This window comes from Stegodyphus dumicola, chromosome 11 (assembly GCF_044657685.1).
Source record: "Stegodyphus dumicola isolate Sdum_Otavi_A_Nest chromosome 11, ASM4465768v1".
NCBI classification, from domain to species: domain Eukaryota; kingdom Metazoa; phylum Arthropoda; class Arachnida; order Araneae; family Eresidae; genus Stegodyphus; species Stegodyphus dumicola.
The window spans coordinates 167865301-167884119 of record NC_140778.1 but is presented as its reverse complement, the minus strand read 5'-3'; the positions used below and the strand labels follow the sequence as shown (position 1 = coordinate 167884119).

The 18819-nt window shown below is 50.7% G+C and overlaps 1 non-coding gene and 1 pseudogene across 1 annotated transcript; both read right to left on the bottom strand.

Annotated features, from left to right (window-relative positions):
• Positions 1 to 11480: 11480 nt before the first annotated feature.
• LOC146994773 (U2 spliceosomal RNA) lies at positions 11481 to 11630 on the bottom strand (annotated as a pseudogene).
• A 1908-nt stretch (positions 11631 to 13538) lies between these two features.
• Positions 13539 to 13734, bottom strand: LOC146994772 (U2 spliceosomal RNA). The gene has a single exon (XR_015044294.1). It is a non-coding gene; the product is annotated as a U2 spliceosomal RNA (small nuclear RNA).
• Positions 13735 to 18819: the final 5085 nt, after the last annotated feature.

The following is an 18819-nucleotide window of genomic DNA, read 5'->3' as shown; positions in this document are numbered from 1 at the left end:
GCCATTTTACACAGCATTGATCTGATCATGGCGTGTCAGACAATGACGCACGCAGTGCGATTTTCGTTATTAATAAATAATATAAAGAATTTCGACAAAAAGATAAAACAATGAAGACGTAACAATATAATTTCTTTAACGTTATTTACAATAAAATATTTAGCATTATGTACATCACTGGTTGTTTTGATTGTTTTGGCGTGTGCCTGTTAAATGTTCGATATAAATGTCTCTCGATGCCCGGATGGTTTCGCTAACAATAAGTTTGCGCATTAAGTTTGCATACTTATTTGTGCAGAGACGTCTCACAACTCTGTCATTTGCCGGATCCCATGATCCTAGAGCACCAACAACAATGGCCTCGGTACGAACATTTCTAAACTTTCTTCTTAGAAGGTCGGCAACAGGACGATATTTGGTCTCCTTCTCAGTTCTTGTATGTTGAAAAGAGGCGAGTCGATTCTCAAAGGCGACGGTCACATCAATAATGAGGCAAGAGTCGTCTTTGGAAAGGACAAGATCGGGTCTCAGGGAAGATCCTTCAATAGCCAGATTCTCAGAAAGGACGTTCCAGCGACCAGAAGCAGCATCCTTTAACCTCTTGACGATGGAATTGTGCCTGTTCTGGTAGAGCCGCGAATACTTCATGCAATGACAGATTACATGAGGCAGAGTCTCCTCTGGAAAGGGGCAGCGACGACATGCACGGCGAGTGCGATCCCATGGTTTGGAGGCGTTCAGTGGCACGAGGTTGAGGCGGGCGCGGTGGATAAAGCGCCAGTCGGCAAAGCGAATGAACGATCCCTCATGGAAGAAGTGTGAGCTTGCACGTGCAGCCGAAACGCATTCCATGGATTTTCCTTGACTTGGGAGATTCACCAAATCTTGGAGCCTGCAAGATCTTCTAAGGTGACGAAAGGATTTGAAAATAGAGTTCCTGTTGCTAGGAAAGATGGTAGAATTCCCACAGGAGATGGAAGAGCAGCCGTCGTTGTCAAAGCTCCAGGAGATGTTAAGGCGGCGAGAGGCAGCGCGGGCAGCAGACCATAGTGAAGAGGTGGGGTTGCTGGTGGCGGCGAATGGTCCCTCATCCGATGCAGAAAGGAACTGGCTGACGATAGAAGGAGATGGAGACAGCTGGATCCGAGCGCGAATGTATCCACAAAGATCATCCCAAGCAAGCTTGCGAACGAGTGGGTCCCTAGATGTTAGGAGCTTAAACGCACCGTCCACAGCAGCAATGTCGGAGTCTTCGGCGGCAAGAGGGAAACCGAAGGAACCTTTCCCGGAGAGGCCGTAGAGATAGTTATTGGAGGCTTCTGGGGGGAGGTTCAGGGTCCTTTTAATGGCAGGCTTGAGGAGATCGTCGATCTTTTTCCAGTCAGTTTTGGAGAACTGAGACGTCCTCATGTGAAACAGGAGCGACGGGAAGAAGAAGGTCTTAAGAGCATCAATCCGTTGCCAGGGTGCCAGCTTAGATTCAGAAATACACTTGGCCAGTGACAAGAAGTCGCGGAGTTGGGCACGTGCAGGCGGGAGGTTGAAGCCAATGGGCTTACCAAGAAACTTGAAGAATTCACCCTCTTTAAGTGCAGGAATTGGAACTTCAGAGATGTAGAAGGCAGTCGGAAGAACACGGGAGGAGCGAACAGCAGAGAAGTGGAAGGAGCGGCACTTCTTGGGGTTCAGCAAGAGATTGAGCCTGGAACATGCATCTTGGACCCGGAGGAGGTCATGCTGGAGTGCTTCAGGAGAAGGCGCCAACAGGAGGAGGTCATCAGCATAGGCCAGAATCTTTGGAACCGGAGACATCGATTCAACACAGCGAAGGACGGGGTCGATGACAAGGTTGAATAGGAGTCCGCTAAGTGGGCAGCCTTGGCGAACCCCAGCGTGGATGTCGACAGGACAGGACGTGCCATCACTTGACAAGAAGGAGGTGGTAGAGCCACTGTAGAAGGACCTGATGAGGGAAGAGAAGTCGTCACCAACACCGGAGTCAGAGAGAGCAGCATAGATGGCTGAGTGTGGCACGGATCCAAAGGCATTAGAAATGTCTAAGGATGCTAAGCACAATTCAGACCTGGATCAACGAGCTAATTGGAGTTGACTGTGGAGGATGAAATTGTGTTCAAAGACACCATCATGAGCAAGGAAACCTTTCTGGCAGGGGCTGAGAACGTCGTGTGTAGAAAGCCAGCTGGAGAAACGACGTGCCATGCAACCAGCAAAGAGCCTTGAGATGCACGAGCTAAGGGCGATGGGTCGCCAGTTGTCAATAACGGAGGGGTCCCCATCCTTGAAGATAAGAAACGTGCGAGAGGACTTCCAAGAGGCCGGAATGCGTCGCAGCTTCAAGCAGATGTTAAAAATAGCACAAAGTGCCTTGCATTCGGGGTCGACATCTCTCCAGTGTCTGTAAGAAAGCCGATCAGGGCCAGGCGCGGAATTTTCACAAGCCATCAGCTTGGAACGCACTTCAGAAGGGGAGAACGGCGACATGTCAACAGGAGGACGATCAGAAGCATGCTGGCAGAAGATGGAAGTGTCTGCATCCCGTGGAGAGTACTTTTCAGAGAAGTGGGCAGCAAGATCTTCCGCAGGAATCGCACAGAAAGAGGAGTCACGTTGGGTGATGAGTCGGAGGGCTCTCCGACGATTCATCCGGTAGATCCTCTGTATGACACGGGGATTGGAGGCGTCCGGTGTGCGGCGAAACCCAGACTCTTCAGGAGGCACAGGTGGAGGGAGCTTGACAGTATCAGAGGCAGAGGAGATGATGGCATCAAGGCAGGTCTCGAATTCGGACCAGGTGTTACTGTCATCTGGAGCAGAGGAGAGGCGCTGGAGGGTCTCGCTGAACTGCAGCAGTGGGGAATCATCTGGAAGCAGGGTGTCAATGGAGGGAACAGTCGCGGAGTCACGAAGGCTACCGGAAGGAACGGAGAATCCATCATCAAGGAAGCTTGAATTGAGAAAGTCGTCCGCTGGAGCAGAGAGCGAGAGAGCCGGCGAAGAAAGTGCAGGAGAGACTGGAGAAGCAGAAGGAGATGATCTTCTGGCAGGAGAAGCAGGAGTACCAGGTGAAGAAGTAGGAGATGAGTGAGGACGCTCTGGAGAGACTGCAGCAGAAGGAACAGGAGGCGAGGGTGCGGCAGTCGAGGCAAGAGCATCATTCATAGGAACGGCGGGTACAGCAGGCGGAGGAGCAGGCACCGTGGAAGCAGCAGCAGGAGAAACCTGGGTAGGTTGTTGGCGTGGTCTTCTCGGTCTTTGAGGGACAGGAAGAGGGAGAGCAATATTATCAGAGGTAGCATTACGTTCAGCTCGCTGATGGAAGGCAGAGTGGTTGAAGAGACCTTTTCTGGAAGGACAGGAGAAGGGACACACTGAACATTTCCACCGGAACGAAGCACCAGACGAGAGGACAGTAGGAGAAGAACGGAAGCAGGAATGGGAAGACACCTTGTTCACCAAGAGCATGCAACAGTGACTGCACCATTTCATGCAGGAAGAGATGGGAAGCTGATGCTCCTGGAGAAGGTGGCGTGTGAGAGACTTCTTCATCCTTGACCAGGAGTTGGACCTAAATAGAAGGCTGCAGTTTACTTCCGTGCAGGAGAAGACGTCGTTGACAGGAAAGACGAGATGCAGCGTAGAGTCGACCCGACAAGTGGAATCAGGACCCTGAGGGCCGATGTAGGTGGTGTCAAGGCCAGGAGAACTGGGAGGAGGCGAAGTTCTGGGGGCGGCAGTCGGAGAATCAGAAGCAGGAAGCCGGAAATCATGAGGAGAGTCAGAGCTGGGAGAGGATCTGTGACGTCGGTACCAGTGGAAGCGCAGCTGTTTCTTGTTGATACAGGACATTCCACAGTCACCACAGATGATCAAGGCAGGCGGAGGAGGAGAAGGGGAAACGGAGGTGCTGGCATCCGGCAGACAGGAGGACACGGCAGTCGGATCACTGGCGCAAGATGAGGAACCTGGGGCAGACGTCACAGGGCAGACAGGAGGCAAGATGTCGCCGCTAGGTGCAGGGACAACTGTGCAATCAGGAGACATCGTGGAAGGAGATCCAGGAGGAGGCGGTCCAGAGCAGGTATGTTTGACAGCAGCACGCGAACGAGTGTGGTGGCACACTGGCGAGTCAGAGGAAACATCAAAGAGAGAAGAGGCAGGCGAGTCAGACGAAGATCCAGTGGGATGAAGATCCAAGGTGGGAGACTGTGAAGAGCGGGGTCCAGGAGGTGAGCCACAAGAGCGACGGTAAACTGAGTCAGGCGACCTTTCGTAGATCTTTGCTAGGAGTTGCCTGAGATTACCACCTCGTAGCAGTGGAGGACCGGAAGGCGTGGCAGCCGCAGCAACATGTCGGACAGGAGGTCTTGAGCTGGAACGCATAGCAGAAGCATGGTTTTCAACAGGCAGACAGGTGACAGAGCAGGGCTGAGGTGACGGCACAGCAAGAGAGGAGCGCATATCCACAGCAGGTATCGTAGAAGCCGTAGGCAACATCCGAGGTAGGCCAGGAGTTGTTGGCGACGGGATTCTGGGCGGACGAACCGGAACTGGAATGTAGTCACTCGAGGAGCCGGCATCATTCGGTGGTCCAGGCATAGCTGAAAAAAAATTGGAGAGAAACATAGCAGCACAAAAAGCAAGAACAAAGCACTTTTGGCAAGATCAAACATAAAACAGTCAGAGGGCAAGAGCAACTGTCGAAGCTTTGGGTGGATCTGGTAGGGAAAAAAATCATAACCAGGGTAGGCGGAGAAACTAGCGCGTGCAACTAGCCGATTTGGATGGAAATTGGTGTCGAGCTAAGGATTCACTCAGCCGAGTGGCCTGTCTGCTAAGACACCAATGGAGGTAAGTCCCTGGACCCACGACGAACTGGGGGTCGAGGCACCTACCGAGACTAAATACTCGAAAGGAAAAACCATTGACAGGAAAGCAAAGACGATGACCAGGACTTGGAAGATTACGCCCCACTAAAGGCCGTACCCAGCCGGGTGTCCTTTTCACATGGATGGGTAATCGGAAGCTTACTCGATCCCTGACCTGTGGCAGAACCCAGGCTAAGAGCTCACGGCTACTCCGGGACACTAATCCGAGTAAGCATAAAAACCAACCAGTTAGATCGAAACTAACCTGGACATGGGAAAAATAAATAAAACGAAACAAACGATAGCGGAAAGAGCAAAGAGATAGGGATGAAATAAAGGAAAGACCACGCCCACCATAATAGTGAGTTTGTGCAAAGGAAAAAATAAGGGCTCAACGAAAGCATTTTAACACTAAATATGGAAAAAATACTAAAGAAGAGCAAGAATAGACAGGAAAGAGGTAGAAAAAGTTAGACCCCACCCATCACATGGATTAACCGAAAACGGCTAGTTCGGTGATAGCGGGAAAAGACACCTGCACGCTCACAGGGAAAGGAAAGGTTCCTACTGACGCAAGTAAAGGTCACCAACCCATCAAGCATCAGTAGGAGAAAAAGAGACAAAATAAAGCAAAACTTACCAAAGATCCACCTTGGCTCCGCCCTCCGGACGAGGCAACTACTCTATCAGCATATCCACCGGTGAACCTATAAAAATAAATCAAACCGGCAAATTAAGCTGATAAGAACAGATGTTTTTTATTGAACAATACTTTTGGCCACTTTACAGAAGAATGATATTTGCGTGGCAGAAATATCATTTTACAATTCTATTATACATTAATTTTCTATTTACAATTATTTACAGAGCGAAGCAGATATGTACAACAACTATTTTCAGAACCAAGCACTTATGTACAACATACTAGGTTTTTCTTTCTACTTACATATTTCGGGGGTTTGTACTTTGTGAACACTTAATCGGATAGTTCAGTGAGTCCATGTTAAATTTACCAGTTCTCCTGCCTGACGTCCGTGAGATGCTCCACATAGATATCCCTTGATTTACTTATTGTTTCACTTACGATGAGCTTTCGCATAAGTGATGCGTACTTCCTGCTGCAGATCCTGCTGAGAACTTTATCGTTGTTTGGATCCCATGATCCTAGTGCTCCGATTACAATTGCTTCTACGCGCACATCGTTGTATGTAGATTTCAGTGCTTCGATTAGCGGACGGTACTTGTTCATCTTCTCTCGGCGAGCAGCATCAAATGAAGACCGACGGTTGTCAAAAGCAACTGTTATGTCTAGGATGAGGCATGCGTTGTCTCTTGTTAGGATGATGTCCGGGCGTAGCGGGAGTCCTCTGACTGGCCGGTTCTCGGAGAGGAGCTGCCACCTTCCACTGGCTGCCTTTTTAATCCTCTCTACCACTGCATTGTGCCTCGCTTGGTAGAGACGGCTGTATCTCATGCAGTGGCAGAGGACATGCGGGAGGGTCTCGAGCTCAAAGTTGCATCTTCTGCAGCCACGGGAGCCATTCACATTGCGACGAACACCGTTCAGGGGGACGAGGTTTAGCCTTGCACGATGTATAAATCGCCAGTCGGCGAATCGTGTAAATGCCCCGTTCCGGAAAAAGTGAGAGCTTGCTTTGGCAGCCGCTGCGCATTCCATCGCCTTGCCCTGGTTGGGATAAGTGATGAGTTTCTCTGCGCGGGATTTCTTGATGGCATTCCGCAGGGTGCGGAATACAAGGCGTCGCTTGCCGGCTGTTATGGTGGTACCGTCATGAGAGATCTCCACAGTGTGGTCGTCAGAAATTGTCCACGTGACTTTTAGGCGACGGGCTGCGCTTCTGGCCGCGGACCAAACTGATGAAATTGGGTTGGAGGTGCTCCTGGGAAAGTCTTCGTCACATCCCGAAAGGAAAGCTGCAATCTCAGAGAAGGAAGGAACCCTTTTCAGTCGTCCACTTACAAGTCGCGTAAGGTCCTCCCAAGCGAGCTGTTGTATCCCAGGGTCCAATGAAGTGAGCAACTTGAAAGCGCTGTCAATCCTTGCTATATCTGAGCTTTCGGCAGCCAGCGGGATACCAAAGCATGCAGATTCCTTCGCGCCGTAAAGATATTCATTTGCCGCCTCGGGAGGTAGGTTGAGAGTCCTCTTTAGTAGCGGGCGCACATGTGAGTCAATCTTTGCCCAGTCGGTTTTCTTCAACCGGGCCGTCCTCATATCAAAATCCATTGATGGAAACACAAAGGATTTGAGCGCGTCAATGCGCTGCCAGGGAGCAAGTGGCGAATTCAGGATCATCTCGCATTTCTGTAGGTAAGTATTGAGTGCCTCGATGTCCGGTGGTTGGTTGAATCCAATTGGTTTCCCCAAAAATTCCTCACCTTCACCCTCACGAAGACACCTGATGGCAGTGCCGTCGATCGAGAACTGAGAGTGGCGGACACCCGTTGGGCGAGCTCCGGAGATATGTAGGGAGAAGCATTTTCTGGGGTTGATGTAGAGGCCAAGCTTTCCAACCAGGTTGTGCGTCAGATTGAGTTGAGTTTGCAGCTCCGCAGGGAGGGCGCGAGTAGCAGTAGGTCGTCGGCATACGCCAGTATGCGGTGTAGAGGACTTTGCCCTTGGACTGCGACAAGTATCGGGTTGATGGTCAAGTTGAACAACAGCCCACTTAGGGGGCAACCCTGACGTACTCCGATGTCAATTGGAATTGGATCCGTGGGGCCTTCCTCTGTGAAGACGCGTGTGGACGCATCCGTGTACAGCTCCTGTATCAGCTCGGTGAAATGATTCCCAACTCCAGAGGCTCGAAGCGCAGCAAAAATTGCATCGTGGGGCACGGATCCGAAGGCATTGGATAGGTCCAATGACGCCAGGCAGGTGTCAGATTGGCTGGTCCGTGCTAGCTGGATTCTCTGCTGAACAACGAAGTTATTTTCAAACACCCCGTCGAAGGGTAGAAATCCCTTCTGTGACGGGGAGAGGATGCAGTTGTCGATGAGCCAAGAAGTGAACCGTCGTGCCAGGCAACCACAGAACAGCTTGGCAATCGTAACACTCAGCGAGATAGGACGCCAGTTTTTGATGTTATGCGGGTCACCCCCTTTGGGTAACAGGATAGTACGAGAGTCTTTCCAAGCTGCAGGGACTTTCCTAGCTTTCAAGCAGATGTTGAAGATGGCTGCGAGTACTGTACAGTCCGGATCAACGGCCTTCCAATGGTTGTATGAGAGTCGATCGTGTCCGGGTGCCGAGTTTTCAGCTGAATAGAGTTTCCTTGCGACCTCTGCAGGAGAAAATGGAGAGAGGTCAAGTTCTCTGGGGAGAGGGGATGGTGAGGTGTACACTGAGGTGTCAACTCGGTTGTTGCATAGGGCAGCAGCAAAGTGATCTTGTATATCCTGTCTTCCAATTGGGCATCTCTGTGAATCATCCCCGCAAATCAGTCGGACCGCTCTGCGTCGGTTACGACGGTAGAGTTTCTGGAGCAACTTTGGGTCATCACGTATCTTGGCGGAATTGTTGTTGTTTCCAGTTACATCCTCGCTAGCGGGAGGAAGACGAACTGCACTCGCGGCGGCCATCAAGATCTCGTCAAGTAACGTGGAAAAGGCATCCCACTGCTCAGTGGTCATCGGGTCGGAAAACTCTTCCAGTCGTTCTACGAAGTGTTCAAGGGGGGACGTGACTTGTATTTCTACACCACCCAGTGGAGATCTCTCGGCATCATCCGATACGGTTTCTGGAACCGGTGAGTCGGGTGTAACTGTAGGACCGGTAGGTGAAGGCGAATCCGGGAAGGACGGCTCCGGGGAGTGTTCTTCAAAGGAAGGGTTGGTTCCCAGATTGTCAGTCAAAGGCGCATCAACCTGTGGGGTAGTCCTCATGTCTGTTCCTGGAGGTGCGGCATCCTCTTGATAGGGCAAGGTATTAGGGTCTGTTGCACTTGTCGATTGGTAGGCAGTGGAAGGTCCATCAGTTCTAGCATCATCTTGGCGAGATGTACGGAATCGTGCAGTCCGTGCCTGTCGTCTTGCCGAGGTGGAGGGAAGGAGAGGCGTCACTAGAGGTGGCTGGAGTAAGCGCTGCCGTTCACGTCGGTGGCGTGCTTGGTGGTTAAGGAATCCACCCCGTGTTTGGCATGAGAAGTCGCACTGGGTACATCTCCAACGATGTTGAATGCCCGATTCGACGACTACGGGCCGGTCTCTAAAGCATTGATGGGTCGAGACCTTAACGGCGATGGGCAATAGGCAGTGTGCACACCAGTTCCGAGTGCTAGCAACATCTATGCCATGTGTGTACAAGAGGTGTCTGCAGAGCGAGTGGCGGAGTTGGGTCCAGCGTTTCGAATGGAATGTCCTATGGCAGTCCCTTTCGGTGCAGTGGAGTGTGTCTTGCATCGGGAAGAGTAGATGGACAATAGAGTCACGTCGGCAGGATGTCTCTGGGCAGGACTCATGATTCTCCACATGAGTGGGCATAGGCAAAGGCTCCCTCACTGACAGGTTCTGCAATGGCCTGCTAGGACGTGGGCCAGGTGCAATTTGCTCAGTAGAAGTCGTAGCAGCATGTGAGCGTATTACATTGCTGTCTGGTGCGGGCAATTCAGTAGAGAGCAGATCAGTCCTTTCTGAGGGAGTGAGGCATAGGATGAGGACGTCCGCATCAGTCGTGTCTCCAGCGCTGGAGGTAGTATCCAAGCGTGTCTGGCAGGGTACTTGAGGTGCGACATCGGATTCACCAGGTAGGTCTTTACTAGGCGAAGTGGTCACCGGGACAGTGGCAGTTAAAGCAGGTTGAGGAGCAGCGTCTGTTGAGCCAGAGGCAGTGCAGTCCGTGTGGACGGGGCCTGGTGCAGGAGCAGCGGGCGGTGAAGAAGCGGCGTCAGTCAGTGTCTCAGGAGTTGAGGAGGTAAAGTCATCGTCTCCAGGAGAGGTGGGAGGCGGAGCCTGTCTGTGACGGAGGTGACGATGGGACCGCAGCTGTTTCTTATTCAGGCAGGAGCGACCACAATCCGGGCAGGTGACGGCAGACGCCAGTTGAGGTGTGGAAGCATTAGTCTTTGGTCCAGGTATGACGGTGGGAGTAGAATTCCTGGCCGGGAGGGTGAAGTATGGTGTCGACGGGATTGACGTCTCCGAAGGTGGCAGCAGGTTCCTTGTGTTCTCCGCAGGAAACACCTTGGATTTAGCAGGTACGTTGGACGTCAGAGACTCCGTCCCCGCGGTGGAGGTGATCACTGCGCAGAGAGGACCGGTTGAAGCAGGATGAGCAGAACTCTCTCTCATGGATGGCGAAGAAAGAGCTTCAGCGTAAGTGCGTGGGGGTGAGATCGTGAGTGTGTTCGATGAGCAGGCATGACCAGCCGCCGTCCGAGCCCGTGTATGATGACATACGGGCGAGATCAATGACCCAGGAATGCTCGCAGCTACCCTTCTGTCAGGAGGTGGGTGGAGCGGACTGTCTTTCTCCTGCACGTGCGTCCTTGTATGCCTTCTGAGGCCCCTTCTGCTCGTACACTCCAATCCGCAGACGTAGCATGCGAATGTAGACTGGGGTGTGGTGGGCGTGTCCTTGGCAGAGGAGGACGTGTGAGCAGACTTGGCGAGTGATGAACCCTCTGGTGTCCTTCGTTCACTAGGTTGACAAGTGACCACAGGTAGGAGCGGTGTGCAGCCAGAAGTCTTGGCTTGAATTCTATCCAACAGTTGGCGTAAGTGTCCACCTTTGGAAAGGGGCGGTCCAGAGGGTGTAACGAAAGCTGGCACGTGTCTGGGCAAGGAGGACGACCCGGTGGGCGTGGCTTCACTAGTGGCGATACTCCCGTAGTAGTAGGTGGGCACACTCCTGGCAGACGAGCCGGCTCCGGGCAGGCAAGGCGTGGCACTAGGGACCACAGCGGCGACTCCAGGACGAGCAGTGGCACTAGAAGATGCAGGAACAGCTCTGGAACCTCCAGTGGCAATTTCGGGAGAGGCACTCGCTCCAAGGGCAGGAATAGCTCCGGCAGATCCAGCGACGACACAAGAGTTTCCATCGGAGGATCCATGGTCTGCAGCGGCGACTTGGGAAGTAGCCGGAACGGATTGGATCAATCCAGGGACAGATGCAACCGGGAAGGCTCCGGCCGTCACAGGGATGTCTTCAGAAGCTCCAGGGTAGGCAGGAATGGCCTCAGACAATCCGGGGGCCTCAGCTTCTGCATCAGGCGCACCAGGAGAGGCTCCAATAGATCCAGGGATGGCTTGGGAAGCATCAGCGGCTGATCCCGGAGCAAGAGGGACGACTCCATTGGATCCAGGGATAGCTCCAGCGGGAACGGCGGGCACTCCATGGTCAACAGCTGCTCCAGGGACTCCAGGAACAGCACGGGAACAGGTTCCAATGGATCCAGCAACAGGACCTCCAGCGGGAACGGCAGGCACTCCACGGTCAACAGCTACAACAGGAACGTCTCCAGGGACTCCATGCACCGTATGGGAACCTGCTCCGGCATCCAGGACTCCAAAACTGGCTTCAGGAGGCGGTGAGCGTCTTCCAGGGCTCCGAACTCCAGGCGGTGGGCGGGGCCTCGGCGGTGGGCGAGACCTAGAAACAGGAAACATCTTTAGCCACCAGTCTACCTGTAAAAACAGTAAGAAGTGACCAAAAAAGATGAAAAAGTATCGGCAACTTGACCGATTTACTACACTTTGATCTTAGCCAAAAGGCCGAGAAGCGATGCAGAATTCTCTGGCGTGATGAATTCACTTTCAATTTTTCATATTTCAAAAGTCCTGAGCATTCGTGCAGGGGGAGAAGGGGGTGCAGAAGACTCAGGTTAGCGAGTGCTGCTTGGGGGTTTTTTATGATATGTCGTTATTTCATCCTCCTCCTGTGTTACAAAAAAAGAGGTGTACAAGGATGACCAATTTCTGTCTAGTCAAGTGGATCATTTTGCGGTCCTTTCTAATGTTCCCATTCTGGAGGCGTCAGTCCCCTCCTCCTTGGGCGGGGCTAGTTTTAAAAAGCCAAGGACGTCAAAAGTTCATTTCATTCAAGATTCAATTGCAAATTTTATTCTTACTACAGCAAATGAACCACAATGCTGAAATATCCTCACAGATATTTCTACAATATCGCAATAACTTACAGTAGTTATATTGGACGTTTTACGGAAACGTTGGCCGGAACAAAATTCAAAGTAGAAAAAGTTAATCCGATCTCAACGCGAAATCGCTACAGTCAATAACAGCAGTAAGTAAACAACTGAATTCCGGTGTTTTCCTCCAGCTTTTATAAGCTTATGCACCATGCAACATAATATTCTCGTATTTTCTCAATTTTTTTTCAGATGGGAAAAGAGGACAATGAAATATTCATGAAAGTGTTCATTTCTCTGGAGTAGCTTCCTCCTCCGAAAAATCTCATTCTTCACTGCAGGTGAATATAAAACAAATGTAATTACAAAGGCAATAAAAATAGCAAAACCAAAAATAAATAAATAAATATTCCTGGAGTTATCGAATGCCCATGCTTGGGAAGAAATTATTTTTTGTGATTAAACAAATATTGAGACAGTAAAATTTATCAGCCAAAACTGCATTACATAATGCCAGAGTTTGATTGACACAAATTCGACATGCACAGTCCAGCACATGGTTTCCAACTCAGAGATACTCTCTCTCTCTCTTCAGTTCAAACGTTGCACTTGAAAACACAGAGTGAAATATTAGGAACTTAAAACAATTAAACAAACAGAAAAATTACAAAAAACACTTTACAAATTCATTTGTAATATGTACAATAAAACAGTACTTTTTAATTTACAATTAATGATTACTTTGTATTCTACACTTCCACACTAGTGGCGGGCAAGCCATCTCAAAACTCAGAATAAACTGCTTCCTGCATAGTGCAGCCATCTATTGGCATTTTCCCGTTTGTTAATATTAATGTGCCAACAAAATAAATGAATGAATGAATAAAAACATAAATACAACAATCCTTAACAATAATTGTAGACCATTACAATTAGCTGGCGTTTAGAAATCATACAGAGACAAACAAAACATTAGGAAACAGACAGAAAAATCTTTGTTGCTGCAGTGTGCCTACAAACATTTTACACCCTTTTGAGAGTTATTTACAATAAAAAGGCTCGTGTGTTGAAAGAAGCAATGTGTATACGCGCGCTGTAGTGGGAAAGATCTGGCAAATGTGAATAGGAATTCTCTCAAACTTACATGAAATGAGACAAAAATGTTACTGCAAATGAAATTTGAGTGATATTTCGAGGCCGATCTTCCTTCAATCAGTCAGACAGAATAAGTAAGTTGTTAAAAGTACGGGGAAAAAAATGTGGATTTTATGGGATTTCTGTAAATACGAATAAAACTTCGTATTTACAGAAACCAGAACTTGACACTGAAAAGAACGAGGGTTAAACCCGAGGCTCCAGAATGTTCCCATTCCGAGGAAAAGAACGAGGGGCCCGAGCAATAGCAAGTTAAAAAAAAGGCAGGTCGCCGCACACTCGTACAAAGGTGTGATGTTGTCAGACCTTCGGTTTTCTGAAATTTGAAGGGGCCATTTTAAAAGGACGTTTTCCTGAGGATGCAGTGGGTGAGTGAAGTTTCTGCTTTTTGGATATATTGTGGGCCGTATCCTGCAAGTAGTGCCATAGCAGGCCAACCCGTGGCGAGGGCGGAATAAATTCCTAACCACAAGCCTATCTGCAAAAATTAGTTTAATATCTTGACGTCATGTCGACGTCGTATCAGATATTAAGCTGATAAGAACAGATTTTTTATATTTTCAATATTTCATGCCATTTTACAAAGCTATTGTTCTGATCATGGCACATCAGACAATAACGCACGCAGTGCGATTTTGATAATAATAGCATGAGTAAGATAAAGAGAAATTATAAAAAAATTGTCAAAATTTAGATTAGATATTTACATTAAACAAAGAATATTTACAGATGTGATGTGTACAGTTCCACACAGTATATACATGTAGTATAACTTTTTCAGGAGTGTCCATCTTTAATTTGTCTGCTGGGTCTGGCGAATTCCGGTAAGATGTTCGATGTATATATCCCTGGAATGTCTTATCGTCTCGCTGACGATGAGTTTTCTCATCAGGTTTGCATATTTATTTGAGCATAGTCTCCTGATGATCTTGTCGTTTTCTGGGTCCCATGATTCGAGCATACCAACAATGATAGCTTCGACGCGAACACTTCGGTAGGAACGGCGAAAGAGGTCGACGAGGGGAAGATATTTGTCCTCCTTGGCCTTCCTAGCGTCCCGAAAAGCTTGCCTCCGGTTTTCAAAGGGGACTGTGACGTCAATAATAATGCAGCAGTCATCCTTGGACAACACAAGGTCAGGCTTGAGGGAAGTCCCGGCAACGGTCTGGTTTTCATGTAGTACGTGCCATCTTCCGGAAGCGGCGTCTTTTATCCTTTTGACGATAGCGTTATGACGTTGCTGGTAGATTCTGGAGTTCCTCATGCAATGCCCAAGAACATGTGGAAGGGTCTCATCGGGGCAACGGCAGCGGCGACATCCCCTGCGTGAACGATCCCAGGGCTTGGCAGCATTCAAAGGTACCAGGTTAAGCCTGGCACGATGAACAAACCTCCAGTCGGCGAAGCGCAGAAAGGAACCATCTTGGAAAAAGTGTGAACTAGCCGGCGCAGCGGAGACACACTCCATGGCCTTTCCTTGATTTGGAAGCTGAATAAGATCCTGGAGCCTGGATGACCTTCTGAGGTGCCGAAAGGAGCTGAAGATGGTATTTCTGCCACTGGGGAAGATGGTGGACGTCCCACAGGAGATGGAAGGAGAGCCATCAGCATCCAGTGTCCAGGAAACGTGAAGACGGCGCGAGGCAGCACGTGCGGCGGACCAAAGAGAAGAGATGGGGTTGCAGGTGGCCGTGAACGGAGCTTCGTCCGAGGCGGAAAGGAACTGACTGACAAGTGCTGGGGAGGGCTCAAGATGAATCCGTGCCTTGATGTAGTTTCGCAGATCGTCCCAGGCAAGTTGGCGAACCATGGGGTCCTTGGAGCAGAGTAACTTGAAAGCTCCATCCACAGCGGCAATGTCAGCATCCTCGGCAGCGATTGGAATCCCAAAAGCACCCTGTCCGGAAAGACCATAAAGATAATTGTTGGAGGCTTCCGGAGGAAGATTAAGGGTACGCTTGATGGCAGGCTTCAGGAAGTCATCTATCTTCTTCCAGTCCCCCTTCGAGAGCTGAGATGTTCTCATGTGAAAGAGGAGCGAAGGAAAGAAGAAGGTCTTTAGGGCGTTGATCCGTTGCCACGGAGCAAGCTTGGAATTCACAATGTCTTGGGCCAGAGAGAGGAAGTCCCGGAGCTGAGCACGAGCGGGGGGGAGATGGAACCCAATTGGCTTTCCCAGAAACCTGAAGAAGTCGCATTCCTTAAGGACAGGGATGGGAGTACTGTCAATGCAAAAGGTGGTCGGAAGAACCCTTGATCTGCGGACAGCAGAGAAGTGTAAGGAGCAACACTTCCTGGGGTTAAGGGCGAGACCAAGTCTTGTGCAGGCAGCATGAACTCTGTGGAGATTTTCTTGCAAGATGTCAGGAGATGGGGCCAGCAGAAGGATATCGTCAGCGTATGCGAGGATGGGCGGAACAGATGACGAAGTGTCAATACTGCGCAGGACAGGGTCAATAACAAGATTGAACAAGAGACCACTAAGGGGGCATCCTTGGCGTACACAGGCATTGATGTCCACAGGGCCAGACGTACCATCACTGGAGAGAAAGGTAGTGCTCGATCCACTGTAAAAAGACTTGATCAGAGAGACAAAGTCCTCACCAACTCCAGAGGAGGCGAGAGCAGAGAAGATGGCCAAGTGAGAGACGGAACCGAAGGCATTCGAAATATCCAAGGAAGGGAGGCAGAGACTGGATCTGGAACGTCGGGTAAGCTGTAGCTGACTGCTGACAATGAAGTTGTGCTCGAATACTCCATCATGAGCCATAAAGCCCTTCTGGCACGGACTAAGCACATCATTGGATGACAACCAGTTCGACAGGCGACGAGCCAAGCAGCCGGCAAAGAGTCTGGATATAGAAGAACTCAGGGCGATGGGTCTCCAGTTGTCAATATTATCTGCGTCACCATGCTTGTGGATCATGAAGGTGCGAGATAACTTCCAGGCAGGAGGAATCTTCTTGAACTTCATGCAGATGTTGAAGATGGCACATAGAGCTTTACAATCAGGATCAACTTCCTTCCAATGCAGAAAAGAGAGCCGGTCAGGGCCGGGCGCAGAATTCTCACAGGCAAGGAGTTTAGAACGAACTTCCATTGGAGAAAACGGTGACCAGTCCAGAGGAGGGCGATCCGCAGGGCACTGAGTGAAGATTGTAACATCGGCATCACGATGGGAGTACTTGTCAGTGAAGTAGGAAGCAAGTACTTCAGCAGGGATGGAGCAGAAGGAGGAAGAGTTAGAAGTGATCAATCGAAGAGCTCTTCTTCTGTTAGTACGATAAATCCGCTGGATAACTCGAGGATTGGAAGCATCAGGAGGGCGTCTGGCAACAGAGCCCGAGAAAGGCACAGGAGGCGGGAGCTTCACAAACTCTGCAGAAGAAGAGATGATGTAGTCGAGGCAGACCACGAACTCAGACCAGGACTCATCATTCACAGGCGAAGTCAGAAGGCGGGTGAGAGTGTCATTAAATTGTAGAAGCGGCGACTCGGGTGGCAGCAAGACATCAGTGGACGAGATCGGAGGTGAATCTTCTGCAGTCCCAGGAGGCGGGACAGTCAGAATCAGGCTGGAAATCCAACAAAGTGTCATCCATGGGAGCGGAAAGAGAGAGAGCAGGCGAAGAGCCTGAAGGCGAGGTCTGCAGAGAGGGAGTCCCAATGATCCGGGCAGGAGCGACGAAGTCCTGAGCAGGAGGAGAGGTGGAGCCAGTAGTGAGCGTCTGGGCTGGCGAAGTGTGGGCAGGCACAGCAAACAGGTCGGACACTCCAGACGGGCATGGAGGCGGGATGGGGCCAGAACAAGTCGGAAACGGCACAGAAGCTGAAGAAAGAGCAGGGGGAACATCAACGACAGGCGGAGGAGTCGTGCTGGAGTCACTGACGACAGGCGTGGTAGCGGCAGGAGCGCGTGACATGGAGGTGGTCAGTGGAGGCCGACGCGTAGTCCTTGATCTTTGAGACACAGGCCGAGGAAGGGGAATGGCATTCGACTCAGCATTTCGGGAAGCCCGTTGATGAAACGAGACGTGATTGAAGAGTCCCTTCTTGGATGGGCAGGAAAACGAGCATTCCGAACATTTCCAGCTAAAGGAGGCACCGGACGGGATCACAGTGGGAGAGTCTCTAAAACAGGAGTGCGTGGAAACCTTGTTAACGAGCAACGATGAGCAGAGACCACACCATTTCATGGTCGTCAGAATGGGAAGCTGATGCTCTTGAAGAAGGTGACGTACAAGAGACTTCTTCATCCGGGACCAAGAAGCACACTTGAACTGAAGACGGCAGTTCACCTCCGGGCAATCGAAGACATCTTTGACGGGGAAGACCAGATGAAGAAAGGAGTCGATACGGCATGTAGACGGCGGGCCCTGCGGTCCAATAGGAGGAGGCTCCAACGAGGTGGACGGTGATGTGCTGGTGACGCGAAGTGCATTAGAAGCAGGTAGCGAAGAAGTACCAACATCGGTAAAGTCATTCTCTCCCGGAGAGGCAGAGAGCCTGGTCAGTCCATGACGACGATATCTGTGGAAACGTAACTGCTTCTTGTTCAGGCAGGGTCTACCACATTCAGGACACGGAAAAGTCGGAGATGTAGGAACCGAAGCATCTTCAGGGGTGCAGGAAACCAGGTGAGGCAGAGTCATGGAAGCAGGAGTCCCAGAAGTAGGCTGACCGGCAGGCGCAGATTCCTGATGCAAGCAGGGCGTATCTGTGGACGACGAGGCAGCAGCGGAAAGAACCATGGCAGGCGGCGAAGTGAGGGAGGAGCATGCATGGCCGGCGGCTGCACGAGCACGCGTATGATGGCAAACAGGAGAGTGAGCAGGCAGGTCAGAAACAGTGTCAACAGTCGTCTGAACAGTCCCAGAGTGGGCGGAGACATGCGTCAGCATGTGAGTCTGCAGGCGTTTCGCATTCGAGAAGATCATACCGCAAACATAGCAAGAAAACTCCGAATGGCAGTCAGGAGTCCCGACAGGAACACGGTCATCATCCAGGCAAGCATGTGAGGAAGCCAAGCGAGGCGATGTGTCAGTCACAGCACTGGATGAAGGGCCCGGTAGCAAGGTTTCAGCGTGGGAAAGGACCGGTGAGGGAGTCTTAGCAGTGATTCTCGCAAGCAGTTGGCGCAGGTGACCACTTCGCAGCAGGGGTGGTCCAGACGGTGTGACGGAAGAAGCCACATGTCGACTAGGCACAGAGCATGAAGTACCAGCAGGGGGCGTGGCATCAGTTGCAGGCGTGTGAACAACACTGGAAGATGAAGGTCGCGCAGGGGACTTCCACGAAGCATAGTCATCAACCGGCACCAGAAGTGGCGTCGTAGGCATCGGCGGTAATCCAGGAGCAGTCGGAGAGCGAATCCGAGGAGGCCTCTCAGGCACTGGAAGGTCTTGTGAAGACATACCTGCATGGGAGTCACAGACAGGGCACAGACAAGTAGAACTGGCAAGATCAAAGCGGCACCAGAGAGCAAGAGCGTTCGACGGAACCAAGGGTCGACCTTAAAAAAAAATAGGAAGGGAGAAGAGAGAGACGGGTCGAGGAGGATAAGAAGACAGAGCGAAGAGGAAGAAACGAAGGACTATCCACGCCCACCACAAAGGGTAGGGTAGCGGAGAGGAAGAAAAGAGCTAATCACAACGAGAAAGACACTGCAAGCAGTG